A 17075-nucleotide genomic window follows, 5' to 3' on the forward strand; every position below is an offset into this window, starting at 1 on the left:
GCGAGATAGTAAAGGCAGTTTTTTTTTTTTTTTTTGAGACGGACTTTTGCTCTTGTTGCCCAGGGTGAAGTGCAATGGCGTGGTTTCAGCTCACTGCGAGAACTGCCTCCTGGGTTCAAGTGATTCTTGTGCTTCAGCCTCCCAAGTAGCTGAGATTACAGGCATGCGCCACCGTGCCTGGCTAATTTTTTTATTTTTAGTAGGGACAGGGTTTCACCAGGTTGGCCAGGCTGGTCTTGAACTCCTGACCTTAGGTGATTCTCCTGCCTTGGCCTCCCAAAGTGCTGGGATTATAGGCGTGAGCCACCGTGCCCAGCCGGCAGTTATTAATTTTTAACACAAGTGTATGTGTGGGAGGTGGGGTTGCCCTTCTGATGTAATACCTAAGAAAATGAAGGATGAATAGGAATTTGCTACACTACCATGATTGCTCTACAAGAGGTAGAATGAAATTAGTGATTGTTATTAAGCCTTGCCATAAGTCCAAATCTTTAAATTGATATGAAATATTAAGAAAATTGTATGTCTAGAATTTGGATTATTTAGTTTGCAGCCTTTTAGTTGCAAAAGGTGTATTTTCTCTTCTAGATTTTGGTAAGCATCCAAAGAGGGACAGTGTCCTTAACTGACATTTGGTGCATATATATATATATATATATATATATATATATATATATATACATACATATTTTTTAGACAGAGTCCCACTCTGTTGCCCAGGCTGGAGTGTGGTGGCATGATCTTGGCTCAGTGCAATGTCTACCTCCCCAGTTCAAGCGATTCTCCAGCGTCAGCCTCCTCAGTAGCTGGCATTACAGGCACGCACCACCATGCCCGGCTAATTTTTTTATTTTTAGTAGAGACAAGGTTTCACCATGTTGGTCAGGCTGGTCTCAAACTCCTCACTTCAGGTGATCCACTCACCTCAGACTCCCAAAGTACTGGGATTACAGGTGTGAGCCACGGTGCCTGGCCTGGTGCTTCACTTTAAAAACAACCAAGTATGACCTGTACATTGTGTAGACTTACTCTGGACAGTAGGGTGAACGTAGTTTTCTCAGGGAACTATGCCATTACATTAAGGACTCTATTAAATTCATTTGTCTGTATGTACATCCATGTATCACAAATACACACATGACATGAACACATATACACCTCATCTCCAATGTTACTCAAATATATTTCTCATTGCATGACTCCCTGGTGGTGGGACCAATAGAGAATATGAGAAGATAACTTGTACTTAGTATTTTCACATACAAACCTATCTTTAAGACATTACAAAAAATAAGTTGTAAAAATGTCAGTGTTATTCGTCTCTAATATTTTTTTCCCTTCTAAAACAAGTGCGCAAAAGCCTATCATACTATCTCTGATTTCTATTTCAATGGAAGCAGTCAGTACAATGTGTGAAGACCTGGGCATAAAAGAAGCATTAAACTAGCATTAAACAAGACATCAGCATTAAACAAGACAATAAAGTAAGACTAAAAGCACTTTGGAAACTAAAAGTACTACCTAAAAGGAAGGCATCACTATCATTTTGAGCATTTATTTATGTAGTTTTGTCTCCTCTGCCTCTTATTGGTTATAGGATAGAAGCTGTAGATATAATTCCTAAAAGCATGAACTTCGAAGTCAAAGCATCTGAGCTTGAATCTGGACTCCCTGGCTTGCTGGTTATGTGACATGAGGCATGCTATTTTTCTGTGACTTGGTTTCCTTACCTATAACATATGGATAACAATGGACCTCTCTCAGAGGGTGGTTGTGAGGACTAAATGGGCTGATAAATGTGAAAGTTGCTGGCAAAGGATAAATACTAAATGTGTTAGCAGTTCTATTTCTACCGCTAATAATAGCACATAAACTTTGAGTTTTCCATATACACTTTAGAAAAATCAACAACCCTTTCAGGTAGGTATTAAAATGTTTTTATTTGATGGTTTGGGTCCTTTTCACTATAATAATCACATAAAATAATAAAAATTTACTGGCCTATTTTCCAGAGGGGCAAATAAATATTAACAAATGTGTCAGGGCTGATGTTCATTTACAATTCTTTCTCATATCCATAATCTTATAATTTGGAAGAGAACCAAGGTAGTCTAAAAAGTACTTGAAAACTGAAGAGCCTGCATTAAAGGATGCACTAAAAACAATCTTTTCAACCAAGTGATATTGTTTAATCAACTCTCAACAATAATTTAGGTTCAAAAGACTGGCAAAGACAGTACAGAATGAGTATTTTCTGCATATATATAATGCCAGCATCAACTGACCGACTGTCAATTTCAGAGTAAGACTGACTTACTGGGAACACTCCTTTTAATCAATAACTTAGCATGTGCCTGGTAGTGGGAAACACACACACACATATACACACACACACACACACACACCTCTAATTGAAGCTAAATTCCTATTTAACTACAGAAAAAGAATTCCAAGGGTAGTACTTCTAAACCTAAGCTATGGCTCTGTAGTCTCACTAATGTCTAAGCGTCCTAGAATATAAACATCAAAAAATCCTCTTTTGATATTATTAACTCAACTCTCCCCAAATCAAAAGTTTATGATTATATATCCTTGTGGAATTGATTCCTTCCAGTTTATCCAGATTCTTCACCTTTATTTGCTTTTATGGTCTTAAGATGGAAATGACTACTTAATAATCCAGTTCTATACTGGGTTTCCTACTGCCTCCAAGAAATCTTCTTCTTGAAGACAAGCGCCAACTTACAAAAACTTTTAGAGATATTTAAAAATTATGTCCCTAGCCCTAGTATCTTATATATAAGTGTGTATATATATATATATATACACACATACACATACTTGAGACGAAGTCTCGCTCTGTCACCCAGGCTGGAGTGCAGTGGAGCGATCTCTGCTCACTGCAACCTCCGCCTCCCGGGTTCAAGCTATTCTCCTGTCTCAGCCTCCTAAGTACCTGAGATTACAGGCATGAGCCACCACACCCGGCTAATTTTTTGTATTTTTAGTAGAGACAAGGTTTCACTATGTTGGTCAGGCTGATCTCGAACTCCTGACCTCAAATGATCTGCCCGCCTCAGCCTCTCAAAGTGCTGGGATTACAGGCGTGATCCTGTGTGCCTGGCCAATATTTTTGTTTTATAGGTCTCAATACTGTCAGTTCTGTTAAAACTCTGCTTATTTCTAGTAAAAACTATTCTAAAATTTAAACAAAATCCAACTTTCTTACCATTTCCTTTAGTCAAAAATCATCTTTTGTTAGCACTAATGCCTTACAATTTTTTTTTTTTTTTGAGATGGAGTCTCACTCTGTCGCCTGGGCTGGAGTGCAGCCGCGCGATCACGGCTCACTGCAACCTCTACCTCCCGGGTCCAAGTGACTCTCCTGCCTCAGCCTGCTGAGTAGCTGGGATTACAGGTGTGAGCCACCACGCCCACCTGATTTTTTTTGTATCTTTAGTAGAGACGGAGTTTCACCATGTTGGTCAAGCTGGTCTCAAAATCCTGACCTCCTGATCCACCCACCTCGGCCTCCCAAAATACTGGTATTACAGGCGAGAGCCACAGCGCGCGGCTCTACCTTACATTTTTAAAGCTAGGATTTGTTCAAGCTGATATGGTGATTTGCTTCACTTCAAAAGATGCCTTATTATCTTGACTAACAGTGTTTTTCCTATTTTACCAATTTTAAGGTCCTGTAAGGCAGTCATTTCTATAATGTACACATCCACTATTAGTAGAAAACCCTTGCTTTGGAGTATTTGCCTCCCTGAAACTTGATTTGCCCAGTTTTGCCCTCTTGTGCAATAAAGAATAAACAAGATTATTATTTTTTTTCCTTTTTCAAGCAGGCTTCTCAGTACCTCTAGCCACTCCTCACGACATTCAAACACCTCATAGTTTCCATTCTCTGAATCCACTCTAGTTGGTTCACATTCATCTACATATTCTACATGTGGCCTGATACGAGCTACATACCAAGACTGCCAATTAACAATGGTCTGGGGAAACAAATGTTTATCAGCCAATAGCAGTTTAACCCAAATAAATAATTAATTTGCATGCTAGCTTTGAAATTTGCTGAACCTTTACCTATAAACTCCAAATTAAATTCTCCAACTTGAGTATACAGAAATCAAGACCATCTGGCATTATTGAAAAGAAACATCAAAGGGACTTGGTTTCTTAATAGAATATAAGGAGTATTTTAAAATCATTACAAATTTTTCCTGAGGTTATACCTATGTAGAACTTTCTAGAAAAAACAAGTTATCAATTCTTAAAGCTCCAAATTCAGGCCAGGCATGGTGGCTAATGCTGTAATATCAGCACTTTGGCAGGTTGAGGCGGGAGGACTGCTTGAACCCAGAAGTAGACATGCCTGGGCAACAAAGTGAGACCACATCACTAACAAAAAATTTAAAAAATTAGCCGGGTGTGGTGGTGCATGCCTGTAGTTCCAACTACTCAGGAGGCTGGGTGGGGAAAATCACTTGAGCCTGGGAGATCGAGGCTGTAGTAAGCCATGATTGTGCCACTGCACTGCCAATACAGCAAGAACCTGCCGCAAAAAAAAAAAAAAAGAAAGAAAAAAACTCAAAACCCATACAAAAAGGAAAAGCTCCAAATTCCTCGGGTTTTGGAGGTATCTAAACACATCTAAAAATCATTAATTCAAAAATGGCATAACAGCTTAACTATTTGAGTCATTTTGTCTTTTTTTGAGACGGAGTTTTGCTTTTGCCCAGCACCCATTAAAATGCTGACAAAAGTGGCGTAACAGAGGGTTTGACTTCAAATCTGAACCATAGGCCTGTTTTGGCAACAAACACCCCCCCTCCAAAATAGCCAGACTTTTAGACCTCCAAAATAATGTAGTTTATTCTGTTAGCCCAGCTGTTTCTCTGGTTCTAAACATTTTTTTTTAGATGGAGTCTCACTTTGTTGTCCAGGCTGGTGTGCAGTGGCAGGATCTCGCCTTACTGCACCCTCCACTCCCCGGGTTCAAGCGATTCTCCTGTCTCAGCCTGCTGAGTAGCTGGGATTACATGCGCCTGACATTTTTGTATTTTTAGTAGAGTTGGGGTTTCGCCATCTTGGCCAGGCTGATCTTGAACTCCTGACCTCGTGATCCAAAATGCTGGGACTACAGGTGTGAGCCACTGTGCCTGGCCTTAAACTTGGCCTTTCTGAATGAAACTACTATTGCTCTTTTAAATTATAAAATTAGTGTGTGAGACAAATGGATTAAGACATACCATTTTCGCTTACATCATAAATGGGTCACATTCTGAGAAAAACGTATTATACTAGATAGCCCAAACATTTATTGTTTATTCGTGTCATGTTTACATTTTATAACCGTATGTTTAAAATGAAATGTCCGTAACTATTGGCTGTCATTAATAGTAAGAAATGTTTTTTGAATATCCAATGTGAATTCCACAATTTTATAACAGCTCAGCTTTTTGATAAATGTAACTATTGAGGTACAAAAGAAGAAACAAACTCATAATTTGATATACAGGTCTTTTTTTTTTTTTTTTTTTTTTGAGGCAGGGTCTTGCTCTGTCACCCAGGCTGGAGTGCAGCGGTGCCACCTTGGCCCACTGCAACCTTCACTTCCCAGGTTCAAGCAATTCTCCTGCCTCAGCCCCCCACCATGTAGCTGGGACTGCAGGCGTGCACCACCACACCTGGCTAATTTTTGTATTTTTAGTAGAGATGGGGTGTTGCCATGTTGCCGAGGCTGGTCTTGAACTCTTGAACTCTGGTGATCTGCTGGCCTCAGCCTCCTAAAGTGCTGGGATTATAGGCGTGAGCCACCACGGCCAGATTTCTCTCTTTAAGCAAATTCTGACCAGTACATGTATTTCAGAAGTTATTTTTCTTACCCTCCTGCTCAGAATACTTCATGACCTCCCTTGCCTCAAATTTTTTTTTTTCCACTATGAAAAGGTATCCTTGGGGATGACATGTGGATATGGTAGAGGAGGAAGCCAGAGTAAACAAGATGCATCTTCCTGTATCCTTGATCTTGAGGAAAAATTCTAATCTTAGGCATTTTTACATTACAATACTATGGAATAGATATAAAGTTGGTAATTTTTAGATAAAATTCAAATTTAAGGAAAATATCTCTGAGCCAGAAGCACAGCACTAAACCTCTTCTCTAGAGGTAAATATAATCTTTCTAGTCCCTGGCACAGTAATGAATTGGATTAAGAAATAAATTCACTAATCGAAATATCCAACTAGAAGGGTATATATAAGGCTAATAACTGACTTTGGATGATAAAAATGATTTTTGAATAAAATTTTTTTTGCTCTTCCTGAGGTTTCTATGTCTATATAGTACTTTATTTTAATTTATAAGAAAAATTAACAGAAAAATGCTAAATTTTTAGATACGAAAGTTTCATTGCATTATCAAATCTTTATCAGTATAAAATAAACCAGATTTGTATTTCTCTAGTTTGTTTACTAATACAGTTTCAAATTAAAAGAGATTTAAATACCCCTTTTCTTACACTTACCTTTTCTCGAGGTCTGGGGGGCTTGAAGAGTGGGGAAAGGACAGTGAAATCTCTCAACCACAAACTCAAGAAGTAATTCTTGAATTCCTTTTCAATATTGCTTTGAGAACTTAAGAGCAAGCTGTTCCTCTGAAACTGATTTTAAACTCATCTGATTTTGAAAGTTTTCTTCCATGACAGTTAATTCATTATCATGTCTAAAGTTCCTGAACACAGTAGGACTCCCTTTTATAGATTTCCAAAGTAAGTATGTGGAGGTAAGGTTGCTTCAAATAATCACTTTTATTTTTCAAGGATTTCTCTCTCTCCTTTTCAAAAAACACTTTGCCCATCACAAAAATCATACATGCTTATTTATAATCAAGAAGATCCCTCTTGCCCCAATAAGATTTATCTCTCACCCAGAGTAAACCAGCAAAACAGTTTAGCATATGAATTATTCTGGTGAATCTATTCAACTATTTGATGATCTTTTACTTATTCAATAATGAACAATTTTTTAGCTCATTAAATATTCACTTGATATTTTAAATAACTGCACAGTATCCTACTGAACGTTATTTAATCAGCCTTTTATTACTGAATGCTTTATAAACAATACTATAACACACACATGGATTACTTCTTTAAAAAGTGGATCTGTTAACTGCTTTTACAGTATTGGAAAACTGAGATAATTATTCTTTTAATGTTCATAAATCTTAAGGATATAACATAACTGGTTCATACATAACCATTTGAAGAATTTAAAAAGTCAACTATATAACTTGTCAGTATAAAATTAATACCTGAACCTCAGGACCTGATGTTTAGGCTACTGTTCTGAAGTTTCTTAAATTTAACTTTTTTTTTCCATATTGCTAATACATTTAAAAGGTTAACCTACATGAATAAATGAGAAACAATGATAGAAGTGTTATATACCTCAGGTCATACCATGGGAAGGATGGTTAATGTTAGACTGTTAAGGTCAAGAAACAGTGCACATGAGAAATTCTGCCTTATCAAAAAAAAAAAAATGTACAGGCATTAGTTGGGGGAGAACTGGAGTGATTAAATGGCATAAATAAAGGCAAAGAGAAAGAAAAATGGATTAGAACTAGTTAATTTGAAGAAAAATTAAACAACATAGAAAATGTTGGGACAAGACCACAACATATCAAAGTTAGAAATTTAAATTTTATACTATAGGGAAAAAAAATTAGGAAGATCAAAATAGTAGTATATACTATATAGAAGATGAAATTGTTAGTTTAAAACAGCTAGAGGTGACCAGGCGTGGTGGCTCACGCCTGTAATCCCAGCACTTTGGGAGGCTGAAGTGGGTGGATTACGAGGTCAGGAGTTTGAGACCAGCCTGGCTAACATCGTGAAACCCTGTCTCTACTAAAAATACAAAAATTAGCTGGGCGTGGTGGCAGATGCCTGTAATCCCAGATCTGCAGGAGGCTGAGGCAGGAGAATTGCTTGAACCTGGGAAGTGGAGGTTGCGGTGAGCTGAGATAGTGCCACTGCACTCCAGCTTGAGCAACTGAGCAAGACTCCATCTCAAAAAAACAAAAACAAAAAACAAATAACAACCACCACCAAAACAGCTAGAGGAAAAGAACTAGTTAAAATGCTGCTAAATAGAAATAAGTGAAAAACAACGAAGTACTTAATTATAGTAAAAATTTCAAGGATGAAGGAATCAAAGACACTGTGGTTCATTTGGGTATATGACAAACATGAGCAAATTCAGTGTGTTTCTTGGGGTCATTAGTTTTGGATCCACCTAAATTGATCACGCAGAAAACAATTTCAAAGCAATCAATGCAAAATTTGCAGTCCTGATCATCACACATATACCTATTAACCACCCATTTAAACATTCTGTTTGTATTTTTTTTTTTGGTGACGGAGTCTTGCTGTGTTGCCCAGGCTGGAGTGCAGTGGGCAGACCTCAGCTCACTGCAAGCTCTGCCTCCCGGGTTCACGCCATTCTTTTGCCTCAGCCTCCCGAGTAGCTGGGACTACAGGCGCCCGCCACCTCACCCAGCTAGTTTTTTGTATTTTTTTTTTTTTTTTAGTAGAGACGGGGTTTCACCATGTTAGCCAGGATGGTCTTGATCTCCTGACCTCGTGATCCAGCCGTCTCGGCCTCCCAAAGTGCTGGGATTACAGGCTTGAGCCACCGCACCTGGCCTTCTGTTTGTATTCTAAGTGGTCTGATGGTGGGGGGGGTCTCAAATCAGAGTCATAAAAATATTCTGTCGTATCTGCAGACGTCAAATAGGATAAGGCACATACACCTGTCAAGATTGTCTTAAAGAAGTATGAAAAACTGGGCCGGGCATGGTGGCTCATGCATGTAATTCCAGCACTTTGGGAGGCCGAGGTGGGCGAATCACGAGGTCAGGAGTTTTAGAGACCAACCTGGCCAATATGGTGAAATCCCGTCTCTACTAAAAATACAAAAAAATTAGCCGGGAATGGTGGTGGGTGCCTGTAATCCCAGCTACTCGGGGGGCTGATGCAGGAGAATTGCTTGGACCCAGGAGGCGGAGGTTGCAGTGAGCTGAGATTGCACCACTGCACTCTAGCCTGGGCAACAGAGTGAGACTCTTACTCAAAGTATGAAAAACTGAATCTGTAGCTCAGGCTAAAAGCTTAAACAGCTACAAGATATGGCCCCTATCAACTCTCTGATCCTATTAGCTACTATTCTTCCTGTTTACATTTGATCACAGCCACATGCGCCTCTTTGCTGTTCCATGTACACACACAAAATACTTCAGCCTCAGGGTCTCTGTATTTGTTATTTCCTCTGCTCAGAAGGGTCTTCTCCCAGGTACCTACATGGGTTTGTTCCCTTATTATTTCTAGGTCTTTGTTCAAATGACATCTCTGTAGGGTATTTCCTGACCATACTATTTAAAAATATCTCTCTTCTGCCTTACAAACACTTTTATCACATCATTCCCACTTTCCCTGCCTTATTTTCACCACAGAACTTTGGTCACTCTCTGCCATACCAAATATAGTACCTACCAGATTTTCTGTCCATTCATTCCATCACTCACTCCTCTACCCACAAGATTAGCAAGCTCCACGGGGGCTGGGATATATCTTTTTTATTCAGTGACAATCTTCAGTACCTAAACAGTAAATAAATGTGTACCTCTCTACATATAAATGTTTCAAATCTATTTTTAATGTTGCTTGTCGAACATTAACATTTTCACACTTCCAGAAATGACATTAATAAAAATATAAACAAATTGACATAAAAATCTGTGTAGACTAAGCTAAAATTTACAAACTCTTAATACAAGGTACGTTTAAACTTTCTCAATTATGGGACAACAAATAATAGACTTCATTGCTTCATACTAAAATGGTATTTTTGACTAATCACAAGGAAACTTAAACTACCATATAGTTATAATCACAGGTATTCAGTCCAAAGAGGAAAAAAGTTTTCGTGGTACTATGAGAACCTGTATCTCTGAAAATGTTAGCTCCATAAGTGTAAGCACGCCCGAAGATTATAAGATAATAAAATGTGGAAACAGGCAAACTATGGGGTGATTTGATGTTTCTACCACTTGCTAAAGATTTTCTTTAATAGAATCATTCGTGCTAAGTGGATAAAAGTTACAAATTACAAAAGATACAGAATACATCCAATAAAAAATCAGACTGAGGAATATTTAGTGTAAAACTGGCTTAAAATTTTTTGTCAGCAGAATTTCTCAACATCTAACCCTATAGCAAATAATACAAATAACAAGGAGATTCTTCAAGCAGTTGGCATTTCTTCAAAACACAAAGGTCCAATTATAAGAAAAATATCACATTATTTAAAGTCCTACAGAATTGGAGGAGAATCTGTACTACTCATGTTTTTGCATAAATTCCATGATTTATAAATAAATAAACCCAAAATATAAATTATAAACATTTAATTTCAGTATAATGTAGACAAAAACAGCAGCTAACTTGTCATCTTTCACGGTAATTTTAACGTAAAAGGTTTAAACATTTATTTTGCCAATATAGTTTTCATTGCATATAGGCTTAAAAAAAAAAAGACATCCAAAATACCTGAGATGTATTTTATAAGTAAACAAAGAAAGAACATAAACTTAAATTTCTGGTGGAGGAGTTAGGTCTTCATTAAAAGGGTTCAAGCTGTTAGTAATAAAATGGAAGTAATCCCTTGACGTGTGTAAAATAAAATTTTTTAGTAGATGGGAATGTATTGATGATAGTCTCTTATTTCTTCTCCCAGATATGCAAGTGATATATCTGAATACTTACTAGAGCCAAATCTATCTCAAAAGTTTAGGTCATTTTTTTTTCCTTTTTGATAGTATTCAACGAGAAATAACACTTTAAATAAAACTTTTTTCATGAGGAAGGTACTGTAATTATCCACCTGCAAAAGGAAAAAAATACAATTTGATTTAGAATGTCAACTTCTAAATATATAAATATATTTAGAGAAAGAATAATTTATGAAAGTATAATCTTGCTAATCCAAGTAGGGCTAACTGATGCATGTACCAGTAATGACACTTAGCGGCTTAAAAACACCTGTAACTCTGAATTTACCAAAAAGATCCATAACTAACTGAAGAAAATCTTTAATGTTAAATATGGAACTTAGTCTACAGCTAGGCTAAGTTTTCAAATCTACTATCACATATTAATCTGTGTGATCTTGAGAGATTTATACTTGAATACAAAATGCAAACAGAGTAACTGAAATACATTTCTTGCTACCTCCTGGATACGCTCCTGTAGTCCTCTGAGTAAGCTCCAAAATCAATCCATATTCCAAATAACAGACTTAAGATGTTCAACATTGGAACTCTTTGGTATCAATTAAAAAAGAAACTTAAATGAAAAATATTAGTATTTTTTTCCAAATAAGAAAAAATGAAAACTTAATATATACCCCCATATAACTATGTGCAGTTTGTTTTGCAAAACAAAAAACCAAAATAAGATTAACACTGAAAGGTATAAACTTTCATTTTACTGTTGGCTCCTTATGTGTTTCAAAATTACAACTCTACAAATAAAATATCTAGTACTGTTGAGAGTTTCCTAAATGTTATTTTTCATTAGGTATCGACAGGCCACCTCTTCTTCTCTAAGAAGAGACTGGAATGTATATACTACTTCAATAAGTTTTAATGAAGCATTTTTCCTGTATTTTCTTACTTCTCAAATATTTCAATTTTCCTTAAATCTACTGTCAGGATTAAAAACAAGAAAAGTTTTCATTTAGCTATAAAAGCTCCAAATGATCCTTCTTCATGCTTAAGAGCACTTAAAGATGTAAAGAGTCATCTGAAAATGTAAAATGCAAATGTTTTCTTGCCATTTAGAAGACAGATTGAATATAATTTTCTAAAACCTGACTTCAGATACATTTAGGAATACAAAGAAAAAGAAACAAACAATACCTAACTCCTGAGTTGTTCTGAAAAATATTAGGCAGTATTGGGTAAACTCTGTAATTCATTCAATAAATATTCTTTTTTTTTTTTTTTTTGAGACAGAGTCTTCCTTTATCGCCCAGGCTGGAGTGCAGTGGCGCGATCTTGGCTCACTGCAAGCTCCACCTCCCAGGTTCACGCCATTCTACTGCCTCAGCCTCCCGAGTAGCTGGGACTACAGGCGCCCTCCACCATGCCTGGCTAATTTTTTGTATTTTTTAGTAGAGACAAGGTTTTCACTGTGTTAGCCAGGATGGTCTCGATCTCCTGACCTCGTGATCTGCCCGCCTGGGCCTCCCAGAGTCCTGGGAGATTACAGGCATGAGCCACTGCGCCTGGTCTCATTCAATAAATATTCTAAGCATTTGTGTTAGGTCCTGGAATATTTTTAGTGGAATCAAAAATTATATATTTGGTGAAGTCTTTCATGCAATGGTTGAAAGGAAATAAAGAAAACAAGTTAAGAGCTTGATGAATGATTTTTAAAAGCACCAAGACAGTGTTTCCATGTAAATGCTGGCATTTAGTTCTATCCACTATGTATCGTATATTGGGAACAAAATGTTGCTGGATAAAAACTGAGAGTTTTTATATAATATTTTATCTTCAAATTAGAATTTAAACAAAAAGGTTCTTTACCTTTCGAATACAATTTCTTTTTTTGCTGTTGTTGAGACAGAGTCTTACTCTGTCACCCAGGCTGGAGTGCAGTGAGTACAGTGGTGTGATCTCGGCTCACTGCAACCTCCGCCTCCTGGGTTAAGGTGATTCTCCTGACTCAGCCTCCTGAGTAGCTGGGATTATAGGCGCACGCCACACCACACCCAGCTAATTTTTGTATTTTTAGTTGAGATGGGGTTTTGCCATGTTGGTCAGGCTGGTCTCGAACTCTTGACCTCGTGATCCACCTGCCTCAGGCTCCTAAAATGCTGGGATAACAGGTGTGAGCCACCGTACCTGGCTCAAATACAATTTCTTAAATTAAATCTGAAGTACTTCATAAATTTCCAAAATAGACAATTCTGATTGTAAAGGACTAATTAACAACTGCTTTTATTTTGTAGATTTTCTGCATGGTTACAACTGAAAACTCTAAGACACTCCTTGTATAAAATAACATCAGAGTTATGATACACTACACAAATATACTCATCTTCTCCTAAACATCATTTAATGACTTTTAATCATAAGTTTAATGACTTTAAAACACCACAGATAAGGAGAAGAACATAAATGAGCATTTTTGTTCAGATTTTTGTTGTTATTGCTGTTGAGATGGAGTCTCGCTCTGTTGCCTAAGCTGGAGTGCAGTGGTGCGATCTCCACTCACTGCAACCTCCGACTCCTGGGTTCAAGTGATTCTCCTGCCTCAGCCTCCCAAGTAGCTGGGATTACAGGTGCCTGCCATCACACCTGGCTAATTTTTTACTTTTAGTAGAGACAGAGTTTCACCACATTGCCTAGGATGGTCTCGAACTCCTGACCTCACACGATCCACGTGCCTTGGCCTGAGATTACAGGCATGAGCCACCATGCCCTGCCTTTTGTTCAGATTTTAATTAAATTAGGCCAGGGGTGGTGGCTCATGCCTGTAATCCCAGCACAGTGGGCAGCTTTAAAGCAAGATTGCTTGAGCCCAGGAGTTTGAAACCAGTCTGGGCAGCATTCTGTCTCTAAAAATAGAGACAGAAACCCTGTCTCTATTTTTATTTATTTATTTTTAATTCTTAAATTTTTATTTATTTATTTTAAATTATTTATTTATTTATTTATTTGAGACCGAGTTTCACTCTTGTTGTCCAGGCTGGATTGCAATGGCATGATCTCCGCTCATTGCAACTTCCGCCTCCTGGGTTCAAGCAATTCTCCTGCCTCAGTCTCCCGAGTAGCTAGGACTATAGGCATGTGCCACCATGCCTGGCTAATTTTTTGTAATTTTAGTAGAGACGGGGTTTCACCATGTTGGTCAGGTTGGTCTCGAACTCCTGACCCCAGATCATCCACCCGCCTCGGACTCCCAAAGTGCTGGAATTACAGGCATGAGCCACTGTGCCCAGCTCTGCTTTTCTTTTCTTTTTTTTTGTTGTTGAGAGGGAGTCTCCCTCTCTCACCTAGTCTGGAGTGCAGTGGTGTGATCTCGGTTCACTGCAAGCTCCGCCTCCTGGGTTCACGCCATTCTCCTGCTTCAGCCTCCCAAGTAGCTGGGACTATAGGCGCCCGCCACCATGCCCGGCTAATTTTTTTCTATTTTTAGTAGAGACAGGGTTTCACTGTGTTAGCCATGATAATCTCGATCTCCTGACCTCCTGATCCGCCTGCCTCGGCCTCCCAAAGTGCTGGGATTACAGGTGTGAGCTACCACGCCCAGCCATCTACTTTTACTTTTAATAGAAATTTTAAAAAACATAAACAATTAAAAAAATTATTTATATATTTATATCTATAAAATTAACTACAATCATAATTTGGTCTTACTCTGAGTTAAATCTTGAATATAAAAAAGTAAAGTAAACAAGACCGTATTTTTGACTTGTCAAACAAAAATCTTTGGCTAAGGACTTAAGAAAACATTTTAATAAAAACATGAAAAAAACCAGTATACTGTTATAAAGTTAGAAGACATAGGACTAACACCCGAATCTGCCATGTGTAGCAAATTATTTGAGTTTTGTGTTTCCTCAGCTATCCAATGAGTGGGTTGGTCACTTGTTAGGTTTTCCTACCTTTAAAGTTATGGTTAAGTGTGGCATTTTGAGAACCAGAATTTCAGGTATTTAATTCACATATTTTGATGGCTTTTCCCCTTCAGATATAAAGAAATGTTCAGAAACAGTACTAAATAGTCTTCTAAGCTCTGTTCAAAATGCTTAATATATTTTATATTTATCTATAAAGACATATTTTAAAAGTAATTTCAAAACAAAGGGAAAACTAGAATTTGTTTTATCCCAAGTAAAAAAATCTGAATTAATGTCTATGTTGAATATAAATGTACATTAAAATAAATTCCTCTAATGCTGCATAAGCTCTTTTAAAAAACTCTTGATGGCATTCAATACACTTATAAAATTGCAATTATACTATTTTAAGAGACAATACATCTGAAAAATTAGTATTATTTTCATGGAATCATACTAAAAATAACAGGATTATCAATAATACTGAAAAGACACTATCAATAAAACTGAAAACACAGTAATATTAATATACATTAAAATGCAACTGTAGAGTATGGTCAACCTTACTTCAGCAGCACAGTTAATACTGGAGATAATTTTAGAATCTTAACGCCAATATTTACGTGCTGCTAAGGCACTGCTGACATTGTTATCATAAGAGCTATGAATAAAAAGAAACATATTTTCTTCAGAAGATCAGATCCTTGTATTTTTGAGGCAGCACAATATGGCCTGCACCTTTTCAAAATCCACAAACCATTATGTGCTGCTACTTTACTCCAAGGTTTTGTTTTTTTTAAACACACATTCATGCCTAAAGAATATAAAAAATATTTTCTTTCAGAAAAAAAAGAATGCATGTAAAAAAATCTATGTTTAAACATTACAACATTGATGTAATACGCATTAATTATTTTAAAGGAGATTTTAAGTAGAATAATAAAACATTTCTACACCAAAAACTTAACTGAAGTCCATTCTGTGCCCAGCACAGTGCTACAGATTAGGAAACACAAAGAATAAAATGAGGAAAAGAAAAGCATTTATCTGCCATGACAGCTTAACAGGGCAATACAATTAAATGTTTAAACTTTTGAATATATTCAATATATGAAGTTATTTTTCCTTGTATAAACAAAAAAGTAAATTTACAAAATTTGATCTTTACCTTGGTAAAAGCAGAATTTACAAACATTTTGTTCCTTGCAGTACACCTTTCAAAAGACATCTTCATCAAATAGGTAAGACTTCATACCAAGAGAAAAACATGAAATGACATACAAGAGCTCAGTTTCAATAAACTTAAGCTAGCAAAATGCAAATGTACTTTTAAAGAAAAATACTTTAATTCTAAATAAAATGTTAATTTTATTAAACATCTAATTAAGATATTTTAATTCTAAATAGTTAAGAAAAAAAAGCTCTAAACAAACCAATTTTCCTTTAAATAATTTATTAATAATCTAAATATTTTCTTTCAACATTGATCACCATATTAGAAGTTCCCTTAGAGTTGGATATCATTTGATACAGTAATTCTAAAATATGAATCCTTGGGATAATGAGTTAATTTGGTACCCTGAGATGAGAAGTTCTGTAGCTCTTGATCTTCCTATTCCCTATTTCTGGCCCATTTACCAGGTAAGGAAGACACTCCTAGTTTCCACTTACTCAGATGTAGAAATGAAATTCTTCTTTCTAAAAGATATTAGAAAATTGCCACCACTCTAGTGGTGCCACCACTCAAGCCTAGATAATCTTTTTTGCCCCATGCTCTCATCATTAAAATGACTATGCTGAAGTTAGAATACATCTGTTACAGTATAGTAAGGCGATGTACACAACCAAAGCCCTAAAATTTGTTCTTCCATTCTAATATCTAATTATCTATACAAAGCACAGGGTCACATTCCATATGAATTTTTTCTGAGTATTTTTCCCATTAATAAAAAATATACGTAGCTAATCTCCTATCTAAGCAACCTGGATTTCACATATAACTCTGCTCCTTATTGTCTCAAGTTTCTGCACAACATTTTTTTTTTGTTTTTTATTATTATTTTTTAAAGAGCAGTTTCTGTACCTTTTAGAGGAAAAAAAAAACCAAACCTCATTTCTACATCTGAGTAAGTGGAAACTTTAGGAGTATACTTCCTTACCTGGTAAATGGACCGGAAATACGTAGGGAATAGGAAGATCAAGAGCTACAGGATTTGTTTTATTTCTCATCTCAGAGTACTCTGTTGCCCAGGTTGGGGTACAGTGCCATGATCGTAGCTCACTGCTGCCTTGACCTCTTGGGCTTAAGTGATCTGTCCACCTCAGCCTCTCAAGTAGCTGGGACTGCAAGTGCACACCACCACGCACAGCTC

The 17075-nt window shown here is 36.8% G+C and overlaps 1 protein-coding gene across 6 annotated transcripts in view; it reads right to left on the reverse strand.

Moving 5' to 3' along the window:
* The window catches only part of LOC123569763 (uncharacterized), a 145889-nt gene that overhangs the window by 53953 nt on the left and 74861 nt on the right, over positions 1 to 17075 (reverse strand). Inside the window, exon 4 of one of the 6 annotated variants that reach the window (XR_010582391.2) lies at positions 9635 to 10956. The exons of 4 other annotated variants lie outside the window; for them this stretch is intronic. The gene's annotated coding sequence lies outside the window, so the exon portion shown is untranslated. Of the gene's footprint in view, positions 1 to 9634; positions 10957 to 15475; positions 15951 to 17075 lie in introns of those variants that run through there. One more of the 6 variants, XR_006693560.1, reaches the window with a different exon arrangement.

This window comes from Macaca fascicularis, chromosome 17 (assembly GCF_037993035.2).
Source record: "Macaca fascicularis isolate 582-1 chromosome 17, T2T-MFA8v1.1".
NCBI classification, from domain to species: Eukaryota; Metazoa; Chordata; class Mammalia; order Primates; family Cercopithecidae; genus Macaca; species Macaca fascicularis.